We start from the raw sequence: 18,311 nt of genomic DNA, 5'->3' as shown, positions 1-18,311 counted from the left end.
TCACATTCCATGCCCTTTGATCCCTTTGTGTACATGCTGCTAAATCCTGTGTTATCCTGATTGTATTTCCATAGGACTTGAATTGTTTCTGTCTGGCTGCTTGTAATATTTTCTCCTTGATGTGAGAACTCTGTAATCTGGTTATAATATGCGTAAGAATTTTCCTTTTTGGATCTCTTTCAGAGAGTGATGGGTGAATTATTTCCATTTCTATTTAACCTTCTGATTGTAGAATATCAGGGCAGTTTTCCTTGATAATTTCATGAAAGATGATGTCTAAGCTCTTTTTTTGATCATAATAAGATAGTCTCATAATTTTTAAATTGTCTCTCCTGTATCTATTTTCCAGGTCAGTTGTTTTTCCAATGAGACCTTTCACATTGTCTTCTATTTTTTCATTCTTTTGGTATTGTTTTGTAATTTCTTGGTTTCTCATAAAGTCATTAGCTTCCATCTGCTCCATTCTAATTTTCAAAGAACTATTTTCTTCAGTGAGCTTTTGAACTACCTTTTCCGTTTGCCTAATTCTGCTCTTTAAAGCATTCTTCTCTTTGTTTTTTGGGGCCTCTTTTGCCATTTGAGTTATTCTATTTTTAAAGCTGTTAATTTCTTCAGCATTTTTGGGGGTCTCCTATAGCAAGCTTTTCAGGATTTTCTTGTATCACTCTCATTTCTCTTCTCAATTTTTCCTTCACCTCTCTTACTTGATTTTCAAAATCCTTTTTGAGCTCTTCCATGGCCTGAGACCATTGCATATTTATTTCGGAGGTTGTTAATGCAGAAGCCTTGACTTCCTCTGATGGTATGCATTGTTCTTCCTCATCTGAAATGATGGAAGAAAATGCCTGCTCACCAAGAAAGTAACCTTCTATTGTCTTAATCTTTTCCCCTTTTTTGGACATTTTCCCAGTCAGTTATTTGACTTTTGAGTTCTTTGTTAAGGGGAGGGTACACTCTGGGGACCTGCAAGTTCTCAGTTCCTTCAAGGTGGCACAATCAAGGGAGAGGAGTTTATTCCTCTCCTGACCTGCACTCCAGTTTGTGAGCAGGATTCCTTCTCCAGAGCCTCCTCCAGCTCCACCACACCATTAAGCACTCCTTCTCAACCCAGGTCTGCCACTCAGGGCTAAGATCCAGATCAGTTGCTCAGTTCCCCCAGGCACTTTAGGCCAGGGTTCCAACAATGGTAGCTGCTGCCGCCTGGGACTGGGGTTAGCCTGCTGAGTTCCTTCTCACCCAAATGAAAGAGCTTTCTCACTGACCTTTGAAGCTGTCTTTGGGGTTTGTGAGTTGAGAAATCTGGTGCCTTCAAAACTGCTCCAGTCCTGTCCTTGCCACAGCACGGCCCAGGCTGTGCTGTGCTGCGCTGCGCTCCTCACCTGGTGTGATAGAACTTTCCTGTTGGCCTTCCAGGCTGCTTTGGGCTAGAAATCTCTTTCACTTTCTCGTTTTGTGGCTTCTGCTGCTCTAGAATTTGTTTAGAGTCATTTTTACAGGTATTTTATGGGCTGTGGGAAAACTTCTAGAGATGCATCCTTCTACTCCACAATCTTGGCTCTGTCCCTGTGTTTTCATGATTTTCTTGATTCACTCTGTTTTCTCTTCCCAATTTTTCCTTCACATCTCTTACTTGATTTTCAATTTTCATTTTGAACTCTTCCATGGCCTGAGACAACTGAATATTCTTTGGAGCCTTTGCATGTAGGAGCCTTGACATTGCTATATTCCTCCAATTGTATACTTTCATCTTCCTCATCCAAAAGAATGGAAAAAAAATACCTTTTCACCAAGAAAGTAACCTTCTATAGTCTTATTTTTCCCCTATTTGGGCATTTTCCCAGCTAATAACTTAACTTTTGTGTCCTTTGTCAAGTGGAGAGTATGCTACCCTAGGCTTCAAAGATTTGTGCAGCTGTTCTCTGAGATATCTCTAGGCACCTGAAAGTTTTCAAAACTCCCAAGAGGCATAGTTAATGAGAGGTGTTTACTCCTCTCCTGTCCTGTGCTATGTTCTGTGAGCCACCAAAAGTACTGTTTTCTTCCCTGGAACTGTGAGTAGAATTCCCTCTCCACACTGTCACCAGTTCTACCATGCCAGTGCTCCTCCTCACCCCAGGACCACCACTTAGAACTGAGGCCCAGATCAGCTGCTGGATTCCCCCACGGTCTGTAGGTTGAGAACTCCAGAAGGTTGCAGCCATCCTGGGACTGGGACTAAGGGCCTGACAGTGCTCCCTTCTCACCCAGGTAAAAGTGCTTTCTCACTGATCTTAAAAGCTGTCTTTGATATTTGTGGGTTGAGAAATCTGGAAACCACAGCAGTTGCCCATGATTCAGCACCTCGAAGCCTACTTCAGTCCTGTCAGTGCCATCTTGGTCCATCCTAGACTTCACTCAGCTTCGTGCCCAATGTGATAGACCCTTGTTGTCAGCCTTCCTGACTGTCTTGGGCTGGAAATCTGTTTCACTCTGTCATTGTGTGACTTCTGCAGCTCTAGAATTTATTTAGAATAGTTTTTTATAGTTATCTTAAAAGTGTTGGGGGAGAGCTCAAGTAAGTCTGTACTTTGACTCCTCCATCCTGCCAATTTCAAATTCTTTTCCAGCAGGTCTGCTATAAATATTTTTGTACATGTGGTCCTTTCCCCATTTTTATGATCTCTAGAAGTGGTATTGCTGAGTCAAAGGGTATACACAGTTTTATAGCCCTTAGGGAATAGTTCCAAATTGCTCCTCAGAATGAGTGAATCAGTTCACAACTCTACCACCAATACATTAGTGTTCCAGTTTTCCCACATCTCTAACATTTACCATTTTCCTGTTTTGTCATGGTAGCCAATCAGATAGGTGTGATGTGGTACCTCAAATGTATTTGTGTTTCTCTAATCAATGGTGATTTAGAACAATTTTTCATGGCTACAGATAGCTTTAATTTCTTCATCCAAAAACTGTCTCTTCATATCCTTTGATGATTTATCAATTGGAGAATGACTTGCATTCTTATAAATATGACTCAGTTCTCTGTATAGTTTAGAAATGGGGCCTCGTTCAGAGTCATTAGCTGTAAATATCTGTTTCTCAGCTTTGTGCTTCTTTTCCAATCTTGGTTGCATTGCTTTTGTTTGTGAAACTCTTTGTAATTTAATGTAATCAAAATTATCCATTTTACATTTCATAATGTTCTGTATCTCTTATTTGGTAATACATTTTTTCCCCATTCTCCATAGATCTGATAGATAAACTATTCCTTGCTCCCTCAATTTGCTTGTAGTACTACCCTTTATGTCTAAATCATATCATGTAGGATATTCTAATCAGTAATTGTACTTGCTAAGTCTCCTGGTTAGTAGACTGCCATTCTGTGTTTTAATCTCTGTTCCAGAAATCCAAACGCAGCTGAGTGGTGTAGTGGTAAGAGCGCTGCAGCTGTACTCAGGAAAATTTAGCCTCAGGTATTATTAACTGTTTTACCTTGGGCAAGAGATTTAAGCTTTGCCTGCCTTAGTTTCCTCATCTCTAAAATGGGCACAAAAATAGTCCCTTCCTCCCAAGACTGTTATAAACATCAAGTGAGATAATATTTGGAAAGAACTTTGCAAATATTAAATTATTATGTAATAATAATAGTACTAGCTAGCAGGTTCCAATAAATGTGCTAAGTACTTTATAATTATTACCTCATTTGATCTGCACAACAGCCCTCAGAATTAGGGCTTATTTGACAAAAGAGGAAATTGAGACAAATAGAGGTTCAGTGTCTTGCCCAAAGCCCCCCATCTAGTGAGTGTCTGAGATTGGATTGAACTCATGTTTTCTTGATAATAGTCTCTGCATTCTATCCACTACACTACTTTATTATAATTTTGTTGTGACAACTTCTTACAGTACCATTAAGGAAAATTTCATTGTTACTTATTGCCACTATATGTGATATCTTTTATCAAAATATAGTTTTCCCGATTATCTCTTTTAATTAGGTCTATCATTGTCTCTCATATACAGCATTTTATTGGATTCTGGCTTCTAATCCATTAGGCTATCCACGTATGTGTGAGCTCATCCCATTCATATTCATAATTATGATTATTAATTGAGCATTTATCTCCGTCTTATTTTCTTATGTTTATCCTACTCTCTCTTTTTATTCTGTTCCTCCTCAAAAGTCTGTTTTGCTTCTGACCACTGTCTCCTTTAACCCGTTCTCCCTTTTATTACTCCCACCTTTCTCTTTTCCTCTTCCTATGCTCTTTCCCTGTCAAATAAGATTTCCATTCCAAAATGAGTGTGCTTCTTATGTTTCACATTTTTGTCCTTTTAAAAACTCTTTCAAATTTGTTCTATTATTTCTTGATGTCTCATGGAGTTATTAGTTTCCAGTTGACCAATTCTAATTTTTAAGGAATTTTTTCTTCAGTGAGTCTTTGTATCTCTCTCTTTTTTTTTTCATTTGTAGAGGTTCTCACATTGTTTTTTTTCCTGAATTGTGTCTTGATCTTCCTTGCCATGATGATAGCTTTTCCTTCTTTGGCCCTTAGTTTGCTCATTGGTAAAATGGGGATAATATTATCACAGAATAAATATTCTAAAAATAAATAAAGAAATGCCTTTATATACTTTAAGGTTTTGTAGAATTATTTGTAATGACCTGTGCATTACCAAAGGCCTTCCTGCTTTTGTTCTTTATTTCTTTGTTATTATTACCCGTCAAAAGCAAAATCACAAAGTGGACCAGGATATAAAGTTGGGGAAAGTAGATTGTTGAATGCCAGAAAGAAATTTGCTCTCTCCCCTCAGCAACTGGGAGGCAGCCACAATTTTTGTTTATATTTTTTATATTTTGGCAAACAAATCAAATACAAAATACTAAAAGGCTCATACAACTCATTTGCCATTCATTTATTCATTTCATGTTTGTAACTCCTGCACTGTTCCTCTCTGTCCCCATTACTAGTTCCCTCCATCATCTAATCATAGTTCACATCAAATCCCAGTTGTCTTCATTCTCTCCCATCTCCTTCCAATTCTGAAACCATATTCAATTACAGTGTCTTGGCTGCTGGATTGAAACAATCAAGCCACAAGTATGAACTTGATCTTGATATCTCTGTTGAATCAGTCAATCAAAGGCATTGTGCTAGGAGCAAAAAAGCCTATAACTATTTGCAAAAAATGAAAATCGTAGTCTAAAGTGAAATAATTTTAAATTGGATGTGTCTAGAGATTGGCTGAAGAAATTAATTTACACTCTTAGTCATAGAGTGCAGTGACTATCAAGGGAGATGGTACATGTAGACTATACACAAACACACATATGTACATATGTATATAGTAGTAGTAGTAGTAATAGTATTTCTTCAAAGTTGATCAAACATTTTTTCTACACCTAGTTAAAATGTCTTTGATTATTGTCCTGGTCACATTTTAATTTATTGATTCAATCTAAAAGTCTAGGATCTTAGAGATTTGGAGCACCCCTCTCTTATGTACATGAATCAAGACATATAAGATAAATACAGTGCAGATGGAAGGTAGCTTTCTTGGTGAAGGCACTCACCACTGGAGAAACTGGGAACGCCCCTTTTGTGGGTTTGGCACTTAATTTGATGAGCTTATCTTTATGTGGTGTGGTGTGGTGTGGTGTGTGTGTGTGTGTGTATGTGTGTGTGTGTGTGTGTGTGTGTGTAAATAGAAATTTGTAGATTTCTCTCAGTTTCTGAGAAGGCTATTGTGGCAAAGTTAACTAAAAGGAATAATAATCATCTCATCAGAAAATGCATCCAAGAGTTCACATCTTTTGTTTCCTCCCCACCTGTCTGTAAAAAATAAAATAATAACCCAACAACCAGAAATCTAGTGTGTTTGTTTTTCCCCCCTCCCATATCACCTTCACTCCATTGGAAAAGAAAAACAATTGGGGTTATCTGTGAGTATGTGCGTGTGTGTGTGTGAGACAAATATTGTATAGTCAAGCAAAACAAATTTCCTCAGTGCCTGTCAACAAAAATAATTACTCTTCATTCTTCACCCTAAATTCACCACCTCTCTGTCAGAGATGGCATATTTCAGCATTGGTCTTCTAGAATCATGAATGGTCATTATTATCAATCATAGTTTGTAAAGCTTTCTAAGTTGTCTTTACAATGTTTTTCTTATTGAGTAAATTATTCTCCTGGTTCTGTTTGTTTCATTCTTCATCAATTCATATAAGTCGTCAAAATTGTTATTTTTTAATAATATTAACATTGTTAAATTATTCATTTGGTTCAGCGGACTTCACTGTACTGAGTCTTAAAGGAAATCAGGGATTTTCAGAGGTAGAAAAGAAGAGGGAGAGCAATCCAGTCATGGGAGAAGGGAATATTTAGTGAAAATGTATGTAGAGAGGAGATAACAGGGTTGTGAAGGAGAAATAAAAAGATGAATAAAGAGAGTGTGGAAAGGGGAAGGATTTCAGGTGTTATACTCCATGTTCAATTTGTTCTTTCTTATGTCCCCAGGATCATCTCTTTCCCTGTAATTGCTTTTTTTCTGGGTCTGAAGCTGAGCTAACTCTCTTAGGTGCTTTTGTTATTTTACCTTGTTTCAAACTCAATCACATTTTGTTATTTTCCACTTATGTGGCTAACCTCTGTAGGTTCTTTTGCATAATTTCCTAGTTCTTACAGATATTTATTTAATTTTATCAGAGAATTTAATTAACATGAGGCAATTCTTTTTCCAGATCATTAGGAAAATGCTGAATAAGACTAGAGCTACTTTCAATTCCTGTGATGCTCTATGCCAATCCCTTAAGAAAATTGCTGTATATTATTAATCTTTGCCAGAAACCTCTCAGTGGGTTTCTCTTCCAAGTTCAAGCCTGTCTAGTTGAATGGACTAAATTTGGAAGTCATGATCTCCAGTGGCCTACTTCACCCACCAACATCCTTTCTTTTACTGTGGACTTAATGATCATCAAACAAACACATTTCAGTTCACAAGAAGAAAGATGACTATAGAAAGAATCATGAACTTCTCAACGCAATTCTCCAGTGAGGAAATACAAACTATCAACAATCACATGAAAAGATTTTTCTTCCACCTAGTTCCAGAGCTGCCCTCTACAACCACCCATTTTTCTACCATTTTTCTTTTGATGATCTTGTACTGAGAACGAACAAGGCTAAGTGACTTGTTCAGGATCACCCAGTCACTCAGACACAGTATGTGTCTGAGGCTGGCTTTGAACTCATGAAGATGAGTCTTCCTGGCTCCACACCCAGCACTCTATTCATTGAACCACCTAGCTCATCCCAAGCATGTGAATGAAGACTTCATCTGGTGGAATGGGCGGATGAGAACAATTTGTTCCAACGGCCATGAAGGCAGATGAAGCAGGCAATGTGGAGCACTAAGAGTTTAGTTAGACACCAAAGATGCCAAGGTCGTCCACTGCATCCTGAGCCATGGTATTGAATCTGTCTTTCTACTGGACTATGATGGCTCAGGTGGAGAGAGTGAGGCTGACGACTTTGTGCAACTCTGCCTTACTTAAATCCAATTTACGCATGAATCAAAAGACAAAAAAAAGATCACTGAGGACAAAAGTTAGCATAGGTTTTATGGAGGAACGATCAAGTGCAACCTTATGTCCTCTTACTTCAGTTGGGGTCTAGTTATTACTTTTATTTACTTCCTGTCACTCTACCCACACTGAATATTCCAAGCCTTCTCTCTCTTCAAGCCACCAGCTTCACCCAAAGTCCATTCTCCATCAAAATGAACAGTCAATATGCCTCCTATTTTACTAGGACGACCAAAAAAGCAAAATAAACCTGAGGCCATTCATTATGAAATGTCTCATCTCTCTTACTCCACATCTCATAATTTCTTTGTGCCTTCATTCATTTTCTCCTCGAATTGTTAAATTTTCTACTGCTCTTGACTACTTCTGACTCTCTATCTCTCTCGCTGTCTCTCTCTCTGTATGTCTGTTTCTCTTTCTCTCTCTGTCTCTTCTCATCTCTTTATCTCCTTTTATCTGTCTCTCTTTCCATCTCAATATGTCTACTGTCTCATGATCAGTGTGATACTCACAAATACACACAATGCCTCAATATTCTTTGAAAAAAATATAAACAACCCTCCCCTTTTCTACTGTCATTTTCCTTCTGTGACATATACCTCCTCTAACTATCCTTCTACCTATATAGCTTCTTCTTTGTGAGTTCATTTTCTTCTTCATACTTCTTTTGTCCTAAGATACTGTCGTAGATCCTCACCTGTCTGCTATCTCTCTCTCTCTCTCTGTACATTTCTTTTGATGTGTACACACACAGATACACACACACATATGCATGTATATTTATATATGCTTATCTTTATGAGTGTATATATGTTTGCACAAGCATGTATGTTTGAATGGATATGTGTGTGTATTTCCATATATATTTTCCTCCAGGAGAACCCAAGAAGCCATGAGTGTGAGAGAAAGATAGAGAGGGAGGGAGAGAAGTCTAGTCTACCATCAACTCCTATCTTGGGTCCTTCTGGAGGAAAACTATACAAGGTTCTTTCTGTGTTCACATTTGTAAACTATAGGTAATAAACCCTTGTCAATTTGGGGATACAAATAGCTCACAAGAAAGACACTTACTAAATTGGTACAGTAAGGATAATAACTACAACCCAATCTAGTCCATAACCATGGAGAAGACTCTCCCACAAATGTGTGTGTGTATGTGTTCATCCTTCATTGCTGAAGAAGACCATGCCATCAGAGAAATAATGACATGATTTGCACTTGACTTTGTTTTGAGTGAGGGAGGGCTGTGCAGGTCACCAGCCTCACTTCTTCTCCAGAGTCATCTGAATCCAGTGACCAGATATTCATCAGGATGACTGGAGATGACCCAGGATGAGGCTATTGGGGTTAAGTGACTTGCCCAAGGTCACACAGCTTGTCAGTGTCAAGTGTCTGAGGTGAGATTTGAACTCAGGTCCTCCTGATTCCTGCACTGGTGCTCTATCCACTGCACCACCTAGCTGCCCTTCCCACAAATATGTTTGCCACCAGTGAAAATTGTGGCTATACAAATAGAATAAATTAATATAGAAGCATATGGATAGGGACCATATATGGTCAAAGAAAATCATACTTTTAGGACTAAAGGGCTATGGTATTTTTTCTTATGTTGTCTTCATATTGCATCTTCTGGATATAATCTTTCTTCTGGGAAGATCACTTTTCTTGACTCCTTGAGTCTGCGTCTCTTCACAGCATAGCTAGACCTTGTGGATGGACTCTCTGGGACTATTCTTTGCTGGACACAGTGACTTCTACTGGATAATTTGTTCTGTTGCTGAAAGATGACTACCAATAGGAGAAGGGAGTTAAAGAGAGGAAAGGGGAGATGGCTGCAGGGAGTTTAGGGGAAATGTCCTCTTTTCAGCTGTCTTCTGTACTGTGGTGATGGCTGATGTCTTTGACCATTCATTGTCTTTTTTTCTTTTTCTGCGTCTCAGTTTTCCTTGGATTTCAGTGGCACTAAGTGAATTAATGATCTTTGTTGTCTATTTCCTTTGCTGGTTTGTATCCCTCCCCTTGCATGTTACTCTGGGAATTCCCTGATTCAAACTTTAAGTTTTTGTTTATTCTGCATAGCTCCAAACTTTGAGAGATCATCCCTTATTCTGTTTTCTATTATCACCACTAGGAAGTTGATTCCAAAATCTATCAATGTTTAGCTCTAGGTTGTCTTCAAAATCACAGAAACACAGAATTTGAAGCTGGAAGAGATCTCAGTGGCCATCTTATTTTAGCCTATGCTTGAAAGGAATCCTCCCCCCAAAATACTTTACAAGTAATCATTCAGGATCTGTTTGAATACCTCAAATGAGGGGAAACTTTAGTGATACCTCACTCTACTTTTACAAGTTTTTCCTGACATTAAGCATAAATTTTATATTTTGCCACATCCACTCACTGCTCCCAATTTTGCCACATGAGGAGAGACAAGCAAACAAATAAATAAACCTAATCCACAATACAGACTTTCAAATACTTGAATACAGCTGTCATTCTTACATCAACCCCCCTCCAACTACCATTTTGTCTTTTCTCCAAGCTAACCGAAGCCAATTTTTCAACGGTTCCTTATATAGTATGTGCCTTTGCCACCATGCTTGCCCTCCTTGAAATGTTCTCCAGCTTATCAGCAACCTTCTTAAACTCTGATGCCCAGAATGGAACATAATAATCTAGATATCATCTGCCAAGGGCAGAGTACAGAGGGACCATCTCCTTATTCCTGGAAGTTATGCCTCTTTTAATACAACTCCAAATCACATTAGCTGTTTTGGCTTCCATATCTTGCTGCTGACTCATAGTGAGTTTGCAGTCCACTAAAACCGCTAGATTTTTTTCAGACAAATGTTTAACTTGCTACGTTTCTTTCATCCTCTACTTGTGAAGCTTTTATTTTCCATTTCTTGCTGTTGTCTATGGTTGATTAGACATTTCTACTCTTGTTTATACCGCCATCATCTCAAAATGTTATATAATCTCAAAATCGAGCCTAAAATGAAATTTATCTTCCCTCCAAAATTGACTCCCATTACTCCCATGTGGGTGGAACTTTTATTTTCCTAGTTATTTAACAACACATCTTTGAACTAGCTTTGACTCATCTCTGTTGCCCTCTCTGACTCCTTCTCTCCCTCCCAATATTAGATCAATCACCAAATAAATTTAATCCAATGAACATTTATTATGGTTCCATCATGGGATTGTGCTGTGGTCTGTGATACAAAAATGGAGTAAGACATAGTTCCAGCACTTTAGTAGCTTATACTCTGAGTATTTTCAGTGAATGTCTTTCATTTCTGGAATGTTCTCTACCTTATCATCTCTACCTCACTTCTATGGCTTCCTTCAAATATCATCTAAAGCCCCACCTTCTCAATTCTGCTTAATGCTAGTACATTTCTTCTGTTCATTATCTTCAATTTATTTTGCTTGTATATAATTTTTTTTCCTTTATTAGACTATGACTTTCTTGAGAGCAGACAATGTCTTTTGGCTTTTTTTCTTGTATTTGCAGAATCTAGTACATTGACTGGCACATAGTAGACACTTATTAATGCTAATTTGTGTATTTGCCTTATGGATTGTAGGATAACTGATGAACTAAAAACCTTTCAATTTATAAGACTTTCAATTTTTCCTTCAAACCATCCATTACATTTTCTCTCTTCCTTTCATTTCAGAACCACAGAATTCCAGGTTTAGAAGGGATGCCTGGACTTAGTTTTTTTAACTGGTACTATTTGGTAATTTTTTTCTATGGCATCCCAGAAAAGTGCTATCCAGATCCCACTTGAAGATTTCCAGTTAGAGGGAATGCTTTATCTACCCAAGTAGCCAAATTTACTTTTTGATAAGTAATCATTATGCCATTTCTTCACTACTACAATCCTAGTTCATGTCCTTATAACAACATATCTGAAATGTTTAGTAACTTCCTCCTTGGTTTCAATGATTCCACTTCTCTCTTCCATCTCCCCATATCTTTGCAATCCTGTGCATTATTCCCAATTTTATCCTGGTAAAACATTGTTTTTGTCTTGACAGACATGATGGTCAGGATAAGGACAAGATGAAAATGATAACTGATATACTTTCATAAAATAATATCTTACTGATTATTACATCTTCAATTATTTGGCTTCTAATGAACACAAAGTCTATGAAAACATGTGTATATACATGTGTATATCTTTAAAATAATTTATAATAAAATTGACATTTTTTCCCTAGGTTGAAATGATTGTCAAATTATGTTCCGGGTTCAAATTGTTGAAGTCTATGTAGGCCACATTCTCTAGTTCTGATGATAAAACAGCAATTGAGTTCAAGCAGAAGATGTTTTAAATTACATCCAAAATTTAGTAAGACTAGTTGTTTCCATAACTTAATAGAGTGTTTGAATTGACCATCTAGGTAAGGTGGCAATTAATCTGAGAGCACTAAATTGACATAACTTCATTTGTCTATTCTTTTTCAATAACACCTATAAGTCCTCCATGTTTGAGGCATTTGCAAATTTGGAATAGAAGAAGATGTACTAGACTAGTAAAAGCTTTGACAGCATTTCCAGCCCCCATTGTGGAAGAAAACACTATTAAATCATATTAGAAAGTCTCTTCTTGACAGATACCCAAGTCCATAAGTCCATACTGCCTGGGCTTGTTTCAGAAATGTGTCCAAACAGGATCTGAATCTATTATAAGCATTATTGTTGATGTTCTGATTTAGCATATTAAGAAATCATCAATCTTTGTTCTTTGAGATTTCTTCATATTGAATCATATTGATATATTTAATCTGAATTAATTTTTCTCCCACAAGGTTATTAATAATGAATTGCATATACGTGAACTCAGAGCTCAAAGTACAATATTGTTTGTATATATTAATACTATGTATTTCTATAACACTTTGTAATTTTCAAGCTCTTTTACATATATGATCCTTGCAACATCCTAGTTAGGTAGGCAGGGTCAATTAGTTTTAACTATTCCTGTTTTAGAAATGGGGAAACTGAGAATCTAGCAATGTGTGTATTTTTTAGGTGGCGCAATTAGTATCCTAGACAGGAAAAGAACTCATTTTGACCTTTAAACTAGTACTTTTTTTGCTATATGAGAAAATGAGCAACTATACTGAATTATAAATGTAAATGAAAGCACATATTTTCATAATTCTTTCAGGCTGTTCAGCTGTTTTTCCTGCAAATCTTTGAGGTAGGTACCATATTATTTCCCCATTTTACAAATGAGTAAAATTGAAACTCAGAGAACATGTGATTTGCTCATGACCATACAGTAAGTGCCTGAGGATGGATTTGAATTCAACTTTCCTGATGCTGGATCCAACACATTCTTTCCCTTGAACCACATACTTTCTCGACAAATATTCCAAATCTCTCCATAGTCTTTTTTAAAAAATATATTTTACATAGACAAATGAGTTTAAATATACATCAAAGCTTATACCTAAATAACACTATATAATAATGTCTTGAGCCAAGTTCTTATATTCAGATTTAATACATGGTAAAACAGGCTTTCAAACCATTCAGGTTTTCATAGATCCCAGGAAAATTTTGTTGTTTCTGAATGATATTTGGTAATAATTTATAACACTAATTAAATAGACTCTAACAACTTTGGGTTCCAGGTTGCTGACATGTTACAATAGCATTACAAAAAGATAATGTATTTGCTGATCTTCAAGACTTTTCATTGTAAAAATATTGTGTTTTACAGGGGAAAATGTATTATGTAGAGGGTAATTTTTCAAACATTTAATGACTAAAAATATAAAGAAATGCATATTTAAAGGTCACTATCTTATAATGTTTTTTTCCTTGGAAATAAGATACTGTCCTTGGATTGTGAGCATTTTAAAAGATTGGAAGACCTATAAAATTAAAGATTTATTATTCCCTTAAAAACTGAAGGTATGACTAAAGATCAGGTTTGGTAGAAAATTTATCCTTATTTCCTTCTCCTTATGCTTAAGTTTCTTTGCACAAATTCTGTCTCAGAAATTTGATTTTTCATTTTTTAATCTTTTGAAAGATGTAAAAATCATTGATGTACCAACTATAACTTAACTAGACAACTCCTGTAATTTAGGGACCTTTAAAAATGCAGACCTATTTTTGACCTAATTAAGACATCAGAAATTAAAATACAACATTTTACTTTGGATAAGGAGTGCTATAGTTATAGGAGAATTTTTCAGTCAAACTTTCAGTCTTGTTCAGAGAGATCTAGACTTTTAAATGTTTTTAAGTCATGCTGTAAAGGACCATGTTTATGATAATGACAGAGAACAATGTAAAAATTCTGTGAACATGTAGCAACTGAGAATTCTGATTAAAATGACTCCTCTGAATTTCCTCTTCCTACTCCCTACCCCTGATTTCTCTTCATCATTTCCTTCTTTTAGTCTCAGCCATTTGGTAATCCTCTGCATAAAATTTGGGAAGTCAAACATCACAAGAAAGGCCTACAATCTTTGTCTGAAAGTCTTTTTGTTCTTAACTGTCAGAGAGTATAAAAAATCAGCTGTGGTATTTTCGGCAGTATCCAATTTCAAATGTCCTTTTATTCAGTGCTTTTATGGCCAGTTGTTTGACGACATATAGATATAGTTACTTCAGGGGCCTGAGCCTGGGCCATCGGTGTTGGTCTGACTTTTTCTGGGCATTGTCCACAAACGGTAGCCCCCAACTTAAAGAGTTTTGAAAGCAAATTTTGCTACTTTGCATTTTTATGTGATAAAGAGATGTTTTCACTGAAACTCTTCCATGAAATACTTACTTTGAGTCTTTTTAAACCCATTTTAATTCATCTCCCATTTGTTAAGGACTCAAAAACTCAGGACTTTTCTATTAACAATAAGGACAAATACAAAAGAAATCATGGGGAAAAAATATAGTTCATCACAGACACTAGGGAGGAATAAGTGGGAGCTAAAATTGTTTTAATGGCCATTAGACATAAAAAATGTGGAAAATCCACTCCTATTCCAAAAGGCCTGTCAGTATCGTACCATAAATCTGAATATATAGCTTGGAACTTTCTTCTCAAGCTTTAGAAGAATGATTTATGTCATTATGAATAAATCACATTTCATGAAATTTAAGGATTTCAGTAAAACATAATTACTACTAAATTTAAAAAAAATCTGTACCATTCCCATGACTGACTATGAGCCTTGGAAAGGAAACTCATATTCCCCCCAACCCCCACCATTTCAATATATCAGGTAGAATTTGAGATGTTTTTCATTTTACTACCTTAGATAAGTAAATCAAAAAATATTTATTAAGCACCTACTGTGAGCTAGGAATTCTGCTAAGCATAGGTAAATAGTATTTTCTTTGTTCCTACCTATAGAGATCACATAATATGGTAATAAATACATAGCATTTTAAGTTCATTGGAGACAGGTACTTAAGAATGCAGACTTTGTTTTTAATTTTATGGTTTTTCAAATTTTTCCAAGAGATATACATACATATATGCATATATACATATTATAGAAAACAATACAATATTCTAATAATAGGTGGAAGGGAGTACAGATAAATGACACAGAATGATTTATGTAAATTAAAGGATTTGAGATCAACATTTGCTGTATATTCATGTTTTAACAAATAACAAAACCAAATGTTTTGACTGTTTATTTGGCAGTAAGAGTGACCTAGGAGACTTATATGTTAAAGAAGTTTGGCTGTTTAAACTCCCAACAATGTGCTTGTGGGTTCTTAACAATTCTGTGGGATTCTTTTTTTTTCTCCCTTCAAGGAAAATGTTGCCTTGTGAATCACCAAGCGCTTGATTAATACAATGAAAGAAACACTAGTTAAGGACTAAGACAGAGAGCTGATACATTTTCAAGGAGGACTGGCCTGCTGCACTTGTGAGCGATGATAGATCTGTGCGAAATATAATCCTGATTAAAAATGCATGTGTGAAACCCCTTCGAATAAAGCGGTGTCCAACAGCAGACGGCATTTTCATGTGAGAAGAAGGCTGATATAGCCACTCTTGGGGCCCCCACCTTATCGTTATCACCATATCATTTTTATATTCTCTAAAATTCTACCACCTTTGCTTTTGGGGTGGATTAAATTGCATTTATTAATAAAAGAAGATAAGAAGAAATATATGTGATTTTGACCTAATAAATATAATAATGGGTAGATTAAATAGTCGGTGCTAGATAAACTGAACATATATCTCATACAAAAATAGATTAATCAAGGTAGTTGACTGATGTAAAATTATGTTTCCAAATCCAGCAATTGGGACTATGTCAAGCAATCCTGTTGAACAATTGCAACTTTAATGTTATCTCCTGAATTTTTCATATGAAATATCAATTGATATGTGAATAAATCTTAATTAACATAATTATGGGTGAGTCCTCTGCACTTAATCAACGGTTAAACATTGATAGAATAGTTTTTTTCATTTATAGAAATTTGAATTCTTATATCTTTCCACATTCCTTAGACTTTAGGCACGAAAGCTATATGTAATGATTTGGTAATGATCCTGTAATCTATGCACAGAAATGGCCTGGAGAAAATAAAGCAGATATTTCAACGACGAAGATGCCTGGAGATATCTAAGTAAGCCACCTAACTTTGGTGGCCCTTTAGTAATTACAGCTGAGTGTGCTTTTAATCCTGTGATAATGGCCCAGAATGACTAATTGTGGACCTTTTATTAATTTGTTTTTTTGGTCTGAGGGATGGGTATAAACCATACTGATTTTTTAGTTCATTTAAGTCACAAGAAAAAACATGAGAATGTAATCAATAGATTGAGCCAGTAGGAAAGCATAAAGGGATATGAAACCTTGTAAACACTTGTCTAGTACTACATAGGACTCTATCTCATCGTTTTATTGTTATGTTTTGATGTGGAGCTAGTTGCATTTAGGGGAAAACGTTCAGTACCAACAAACATTTATTGAACATCCATGGGCTGTGTCATGGTACTAGGTGACAGCACACTTAACTCTCCTGAGTGCCACCTTTTTTAAACAGCTGTTTTGAGAGCTAAAGTTAAAGTTCTTTATTTCAGAAAAAAAGGACCAGAAGTGCCCTGTATAAATCTCCCCTAAATCCTTTAGTTTATCTGAGTCTTCTAAATAAAATTTTGATAAATTTTTGTTATATAGAAGCAGGGGTTAAGAGCTAATGGTTTCTTTTGTCTGGTTGACTTATTACCACTTGCTTTTCTCAGCCTAGACTGAGCTAGCTGCCCTCTATTTACCCTGTTCTTTTCCATGTTTGGTGTAATCTTGGAAACAGAGGACAGTCCTTAAGCCCATTATATTAAAAAACAAAACCCCAAAACTTTATGGCAAGTTTATTTCTATACATTTAACTAACTGATAACTTTATCTTTATTTTGAAAATAAATAAATATAGAAATTCTGGTTGTTTATGACCGAATGATTGGACACACATACTTTATTACTGTCCCTTTCATCTATAAAACTCCTTTTAACAGAACTGAAAAAAAATGAAAATATACCATTCATTTATTTTTCCCTCAACAGTCAACAAACATTTTTAAATTACCTATTAGGTACAAAACAAGGGGTTAGATAGCTTTTCCATTTTTTTTCAGACTTTCCTATTCTTAGTGAAAGTTTCTTTAACAGAATTAATAAAATTATCAACAGCTGATTTTAACTTCTTTAATCAAGATGAGTGCTGTGTTTTAGGGTAGTGAGTATTACTTGCTTTAAAGTTGAGCTTTAAATTACATATAACGTAATTATACCTAATGCCTTCAGCATTCTCCTTACCCCAGCAGCTATTTCATTTATGTTTTGCAATAGCCCCTCTTCTTCCTTACTGTAGGAGTAATCCTTCACCTGGTCCTCTTTAAGCTCATATCACTAAAGAGAAACATTGATTACATATTGTGATTTCCTTATAATAAATATAATTATTTCCTGAAGTATTATATCCAGCATCAATTATTTTTTTTGTTTAGGGGTCAATACAGAGAAGAACAAATCATGAGTAAAATTCCACAACAAAATATGTTGCAGGTACAAGCCAATGAATCAAAAATTTTTTTTCTCATTGAGAATGACAACAAAGAGCCTTCTAAAACCTTTAAGACCTTGAATATTTTTCTCTAATCCCTTGGTACCTTTTAACAAGTGAAACTATTTTTTTTAATAAAATTGTCAATGGCTTTGCTTCAGATTTATTGGGGCTCCTACTTAGCTGGAGTATCTGTACTATGTGTTCCAACAATTTATACAGAGAGATGCTTTGCTGAATTTCTTCTGTATTACCTTCATAGCAGAAAGAAAAAAAATCCAACATGAATGCAAGGTTGTCTCAATGTAAACCATGATTTTTTTCCATGACCCAAGAATACAAGTAGCAACGCATTTATTCATTATATCTTCAAAAGAAAAAAAAAAAACAAACCTCCCACTCATAAATGAATAGATGTGAATCTCAGTGAAATCTCATTTATCCCCAGCATTCTCCATATTTTGCTTTATTTGCAATTAATTCTCTTGTTATATTACATCTGTGTTAATATATGTTTTCCTGCAAATTCTAAGGAGAGCAGTGCCTCTAATTTATTTCCCATCTTGCAGCTGATTTAAGCAGGGGTTTAATGCCAGTGATCTCCTTTCTTAGTTATAAAAACACACAGTGAGTGTTCTGAGATTTATGTAGGAAAGTGGAATTCATAAATGGCTTTACTAT

Source organism: Notamacropus eugenii, chromosome 7 (genome assembly GCF_028372415.1).
Source record: "Notamacropus eugenii isolate mMacEug1 chromosome 7, mMacEug1.pri_v2, whole genome shotgun sequence".
In the NCBI taxonomy this organism is placed as follows: Eukaryota; Metazoa; Chordata; class Mammalia; order Diprotodontia; family Macropodidae; genus Notamacropus; species Notamacropus eugenii.
Note: the sequence above shows the minus strand (reverse complement) of the source record.